This window comes from Dromaius novaehollandiae, chromosome 7 (genome assembly GCF_036370855.1).
Source record: "Dromaius novaehollandiae isolate bDroNov1 chromosome 7, bDroNov1.hap1, whole genome shotgun sequence".
NCBI classification, from domain to species: domain Eukaryota; kingdom Metazoa; phylum Chordata; class Aves; order Casuariiformes; family Dromaiidae; genus Dromaius; species Dromaius novaehollandiae.
The window spans coordinates 44,107,302-44,113,543 of NC_088104.1; the positions used below are offsets into that span (position 1 = coordinate 44,107,302).

At 48.0% G+C, this 6,242-nt stretch overlaps 1 long non-coding RNA gene across 1 annotated transcript; it reads right to left on the minus strand.

The window, feature by feature from the left end:
• Positions 1–825: 825 nt before the first annotated feature.
• Positions 826–6,242, minus strand: LOC135328916 (uncharacterized). The gene is made up of 3 exons (XR_010390068.1): positions 3,148–6,242; positions 2,964–3,015; positions 826–846 (listed from the first exon to the last, which is right to left on the minus strand). It is a non-coding gene; the product is annotated as an uncharacterized LOC135328916 (long non-coding RNA).

Below are 6,242 nucleotides of genomic sequence, written 5' to 3' on the forward strand. Positions count from 1 at the left end.
CCAGGCAGCAGTTCCCAAATTAGCGCACGCAACTGCTTGCGTACAGCAAACGGTGAAACACTGACCTCCCCCCGCAGAGTCCCAGACATGGCCAGAGCAGAAACAGATTTTAAAAAAGCAATGAGACCCATTGATTTCTGCAAGTGGGCAGCAAGAATTGGGAGCGGGGAGTACCAGAGATACCTGCCCCACTCCTATACCCACTCCCTAAGGATTCAGGGACAGGATACTGGGATACAGAAATCATGCCGTCTACCCCGACTTAGACCTGTTTTTACCTAGGATGACGCTGTAAGACCCTGCAGGAACTCTGGAGTTCCCATTAAAAAAAATCTGCTGCAACACCAATATGGAGCACCAGTTTTAATTAAATTTGATTAAACCTCTCAAATCCCATCAGCTAGCAGTCATTGTAACACACAGTGAATAAAGACAGTAGGTAGCGGTTGTCAAAGCAGCCCAAAGAGGGATTTTTTTTTTCCTATCTAACTTTATGCAGCTTTATTAAAAATAATAATACCTAAAGTGTCCTTTTTTAGAAAAATGCTGCTTGGTGGGTTGTTTGTCTTTAACAGGCTGAATTTGGTTTCAGGATGATGTGAAGGAATTGTAAGCTTCTGCCAATCAGTAGTAGCAGTTAGCATGTACCCCCAAACATGTTGCAAAGGAAAGCAAAAGGTTCAATCCGGCTTCTTACTGGGAATATCTATGTTAGCGTATCTGAGCTTGTAAAATCTGTGCAAAATCTTTGGACAGTTGAAACACAAGTTTTTCAGACAAGGGTCTCCTCTCCAAAATGCAATCATTCTTTAACACCAACAGGTGTCCCGTTCCAATTCTGACACCCTGAAAACAGAGGGCAAAAAAAGAAACAACAGCAAGTAATTTTTTTTAATGGGAAAACTGAGTTGTGACTTGTTAGGGCATGAGGATGGTGTGCTTCGTGGCCTTCCAACCCCTAGTTTTACAGAGGACCAACGTATGCCAATTTCCTCCTCCCCTTCCCCCCGTTCTTTTCACCCTCTAGAAATAATTGGTGAGTTAAAAGCAGGGCAAACATTCCCAGCTAGATAAGAACCAAGGTGTTTTCAGCAATCAGGATAAATTCTGAAAAATGTACTGGGCCACCCATTTAGGCTTTTCACACTGGCAGCAGGTATCAACAAGTCCCAGAAAGTATTAAACACTTTCTTATGAGAGATCTGGCATTTTTATGTTAATTTTCAGAGAAGTTGGTGATGGCAGATGTCTCAATTATAAGGCACTTCTGGGCTGATTTTTCTGCTTTACAATTAGGGAATAGTAATTGCACCCAGGAGCAATGTGGTGCCAGGACTCTATAAAACCGTCGGAGCAGTAAGGGGATGCAAAGCCCACCCTGTTCATGGCAAGATGTTGGCAAATACAGCTGGACTGCTCCGAGTCCAAAAACTCACATCCATTTAGCATAATCCTGACCAGGGAGACAGCAGGCCTGGATGCAATAAGCCCCAAATAACCACATCCATGACCAAGGCTGCAGAGCTGAGTCTGGGACTGACTGAGCACCGTCAGCCACCTTCTGCCTCCAGGAGATGCCTGGAGCTGAGAACTGAGAAATCAGAAGTGTTTTGGACACGGGGCTCCTGTCCCTGAAAATTCAAAATGAGTTAAAACCCTGGTCTGCCGATCGGGGCAATGGTAAAACACAGTGGAAAGAACCTGGAGGGAGTGGCCTGGCTCCCGGGAAGTTATCCAGCAAACCCTGGGAAAAATTATCCAGCAACCCCAGGAAAAAGAAAATCAAGCAAAATTTAGCCCGGCGGAAGAAGAGCAACCTGTTTCCCATTTTTAAATTTGCAATATTTAAACTTTGGGCACGCACTCTGGAGCCCATCAGGTGCTGCAGCACACCTCAGCTTGCTTTAACTATGGCTCTTGTCCTCCAGCTGCAGAGCTCAAAGCGTCATCCACTCCCTGGGGAAGCTCGGCAAGTGATGTGCAGCCCGGTGAGAGGCCAGCGCGGTACCTGCAGGCATCTTGATAGCTTGGGGCAGGGGGCCAAGCCACATCAAGGCAAGCGGTGCCAGGGATGACAAACTAGAAGTGCCAAGGCTGGATTTAGGACAAGACCCAGGCGTCCTGGCTGCCGCATTGACACCCAAGCCACCAGGAACAAGCAGCTGGGTCTCTCGTTACAGCCCCCAGCCCAGCCTGGCCATTCCCCACAGGTCCCAGGGTATCCACAGCTATTTTTTAGTTGATGTTTTCTGCAACGCCCCTCGGAGCAGAGCTCCCCAACACCCGGCCATCAGGGCTGAGCTGCAAGCAGACGGGGAGCGAGGCTTCTGCGGCTGGAGCAGTCCTGCTCCACTTTCCCCCTCGCTCCTGGCTAGCGCCCAGAGCTGGATGACTGTTTTTTTCCTTCTCACCCCTTATAAAATTCCTCTCTGTTCGCCTCCCTGAGCGGTCGTCCCTTGCCACCCCACCACCGGCCCCTGCAAAGCAGCCACTGGGCAAGCAGTGGAAGAAGCCCGGCAGGGAGCAGCTCCCAGGCCCACAGCAAAGGCGGGTGCAGAAAGGAGCTGGGAGTTTTGCCTCCTTGCACCACATCTATTAAGGCAAATCCACTGTGAGCATCTCCCAATGATACCAAAGGTGGTGAAAAAATTCAAATGACACTGGAGATTTTGCTTCTGTCCCCTCTCTGCTGAACTACACTGATCTCATGAGACCCACAGTGGCAGCGCTGTGTTTTGGGTGGGTTTGCTATATATACATATTTTTTTTCATGTAGGTTGAGACAGAACAAAGTGCTGGCACAGGCTGTGATTACTTTGGGAGCTTAAACACCCATTTTTACTGCGAGTCCCTCGTCCTGCAGCAGTAGGACACAAAGGAAGGGCCAGACCCCAACAGCACCATGATAGGGACCAGGATGACACACAGCAGAAGTGCCTCTCTGCTGGGGACTGCTCAGTCACCTGTGAGCACCAGACCCCCTCCTCTCTTCTCTACTAAGCCAGGACAGTCTCCCTGCAAAAAAAAAAAAAAAAAAAAAAAAAAAAAAAAAAATCACAGCCCTAGAAGGGTGTGAGCAGTAAGCAAGGAGGAAAAAGTGAACATTTACTGAATTTTTGTTTATAAATGAAAGGCAAGATGACAAACCTGCACACAATAGTCCTTTTTTCCTTTTCTTTTTTCCTAACAAGGCATGATGGTCCCTGGAGGTACGAGAGACTGAGCCACTGGCGCTAGGAGCCATCAGCTCTTTCTTGAGCTCTGCTGCTTACTTTGGCTTTCCCTATATAGAAATGAGAAATTATCAGTCACAAAGTAACTCTAAGGTGGGGACGTTTGTGACTTCTTGGCGCAGGGGGGAAGGATGAAGAAGTATAGTTGATATTCAGAAAGCTTCAGAACTGCAGCATGGTGTAAAGTCACTGGCACATGGTAGTTGAAGGACAGATGGGCGAAGCCAGCTTTCCCAGCTTGCAGGTCGCCTGGCCTTTGAGTCATGACCCCTTAGAGCACCTCGCAGTTGGTCTTTAACTGCTCCAAGGTTGTCAGGTCAACTGCCAGAAGTCACATCACAGCTCAGCCAGGAACCTGCTATCAGACACCTGAAGAAAATGAGCTGAGAGCCAAGAGTAAGTGTCCTTAAGCCATGGGAGCATCTGCAATAGCTTTAAAACATTAACTGACACCATCAGTATCAAAACCCCATTACAATGGCCTGTTTCTGAGGCATAGGAAACAGCTTTCATACTCTGTTTAGGAATCACAATGTCTTGTACTCCACAAAGAAACCAGTTCAGGTTTAGAGCTCGACACATTGTGTCTGCTTGTGGCAAGGAAAGGGCCAGGTTGCTGGAGAAGCCCCCTGCCCTTGGTCCAAAAAGTAACAAGTCCAACTTCCTAACTTTTGATAGAAATCCAGCTTCCCAGCTGCTTACAGATAACCTTTTTAAATTGACCAGGACCCTTTTGGAAACCAGTTTAAGCACAACTGGAACAGCTGCACGAACAGCAAAAGCTGCAAACTAACTCCACCTGCATGGAAACAAAAAAAGTATGAAGAAAGTTTTACTTAAATATCAAACTTCTGGATCTCGCCAGTGACTTTTTTGGTCTTTGTCTCTCTTGTCTATCTTGATATCATCGTGTATGTGATATCCAGGGGATAAGAAAGTGCTATTAAATCCTTCTTTAAGAGCAGAGTAGAAACTAAGTCCAAATCCCCATGGGTATTTAGGGACCCAAATGACCTTTGAAACCTTTGAGAATAAGGCACTTCTGTGTCTTGAGCTCTGCCCAAGGAAAGCAGGTGAGGCTGCCCAGGTAGATCTGCTCAAAAGCCAGATTTGACATCATGTCTCCTGGCATGCCTCACCTCACCCCCCCTTACTGCCTCCCACTCAGAAACAGGACGAAACCGAAGTTCAGGCTGAAACCCCGAACTAACAGGTTTGGTTTAGCTTTAAAGAGAAGCCATTTGCTGCCTAGTATCTCTGCTTTATCTGCTCTAATGACACTCATTAGCTTTTAGCCCAGGACTCTGCCTCTGCATAACAAAGGAAACATTTTCCTACCCCAAAGCTGAAGGAAAGTTCCTGGAATTCCAAGGCAGGAAGGAAAATAAACGCCATTCAATAGTTTAGGGTCCTGCCTTGCAACTTTTACAATCGTAATTTTGTCCCGTGAAAGACCAAGATGTTCTCAAGCCAAAGACCTAGGTGGAAACCAAGCTGCCACCTCCTCTCAGGATGCACAACCCCCTAACACCTGAATCCGTTCAGCTGCAGCTGGATGAAAGCTTGTGAAACACCACTCCCTGCTTGTGATCTCATGCAAAGATGAGAACAAGATCATCCGTACAGGGCATAAATGCAGCGAGAGAGCTCTGGTATCCAACATCACAGATCTTTGCCCCTTTACTAACTAAAGGGTTGGTAAGGAAAACAGGATCACAGCGATAAAACAGCATCTTCTTTGCAGCACTCCTAGGGACATCACGGTGCTGTGAGCATTAGGTAACTGCATACCATCGGGGGGGGGGGGGGTGGGGGCGGGGAAATCAAACCCTTGCAATATATTGAAAGGACACTGGTTTTACCAAGTTCTTTTACAATGACTTAAAAATACCTTCCTGTTTCTGATGGAGACCACTGAGGTGCTTTAAATGCACAGTATTATCACAGAGAGGTTTAAAGGAGCCCAGAATTTGAAAAGGCAAAGGAGGCTGTCAAAACAGCCTAAGTTGCATTTGCTTGAATAAGCTTTTCAATTTAACAAGGACAAGAGGATGGAGCAGATTTTTAGGAAGCCCGGGGACCACACCAAACAGCAAGGGATATACAGAAGAGCATAGGAGGCTGGAAAAAACAGACCGGTGACCCAAACCAGGCTACAGGCTGTTCCTGGACAAGCTCCCCGCTGCCTGGGATGTGCATGGGGGCAGGCCAAGAGAAGACCAGCAAACAGCTACATACCACATGCAACACCATTAGTAATTTATTAATCGGCCACTCAGCACGACTTCCAGCTCTGATGACAAAAAGGAAATGCCCCCAGCACACAGCTGCCCAGGGGCATCCCTCCCCTCCCCGTGACGGAGGGTGCCAGAAGGCACAAAACAGCCTCCAGCGCAACTCATCCATGCTAGAAAACTAGCGTGCCTGGCTGGAGACCAGGGGACCGGGCTGTGCCTCTAACACTGACCACCTCAGTGCTTTCTGCCTTGTTTTTTGTGTCCGGTTTTTCAAAGTGGGAACGATGCTGGCAACCTCACCCGTGAGGCTCTGGGAAGCCAGGTGCCACTGGCTGGGGGGCAGAAGAGCAGAAAAACAGGTGAAGCACTCCTCTTTCCTAACCAGCGGAGAGGGGACAGAAGCTCTTCCCCTCCCAGTGACGGCTCCAGAGCACAGAGCACTTTGAAGGCAGTTGTTGGTGCTCACACAGCAGAGGCTGGTTCAGCAGGGCGTGTAGAGCACCCCATCACAATGCTGGGCACAGGGAAAGCCCAAAATCCCAGGCTCTTGCTGCAGACAGCCAACCTGAGAGAGCCGGGACAGCACAAGGGGAAGATAAAAACAGCTTTGCTCTACCAAGGATGAGAGATCAAGTCTGTCTAGATGTCTAATACAATATAGCTGGGCAGCTTTCTCTTCTCAGGTCACCAGTTTGATCCAAAAAGTCACCCTGCTGCATGTCCTGTGGGGGAGGATATACCCAGACAGAGGCTTTTAAAAAGCTGATTCTTA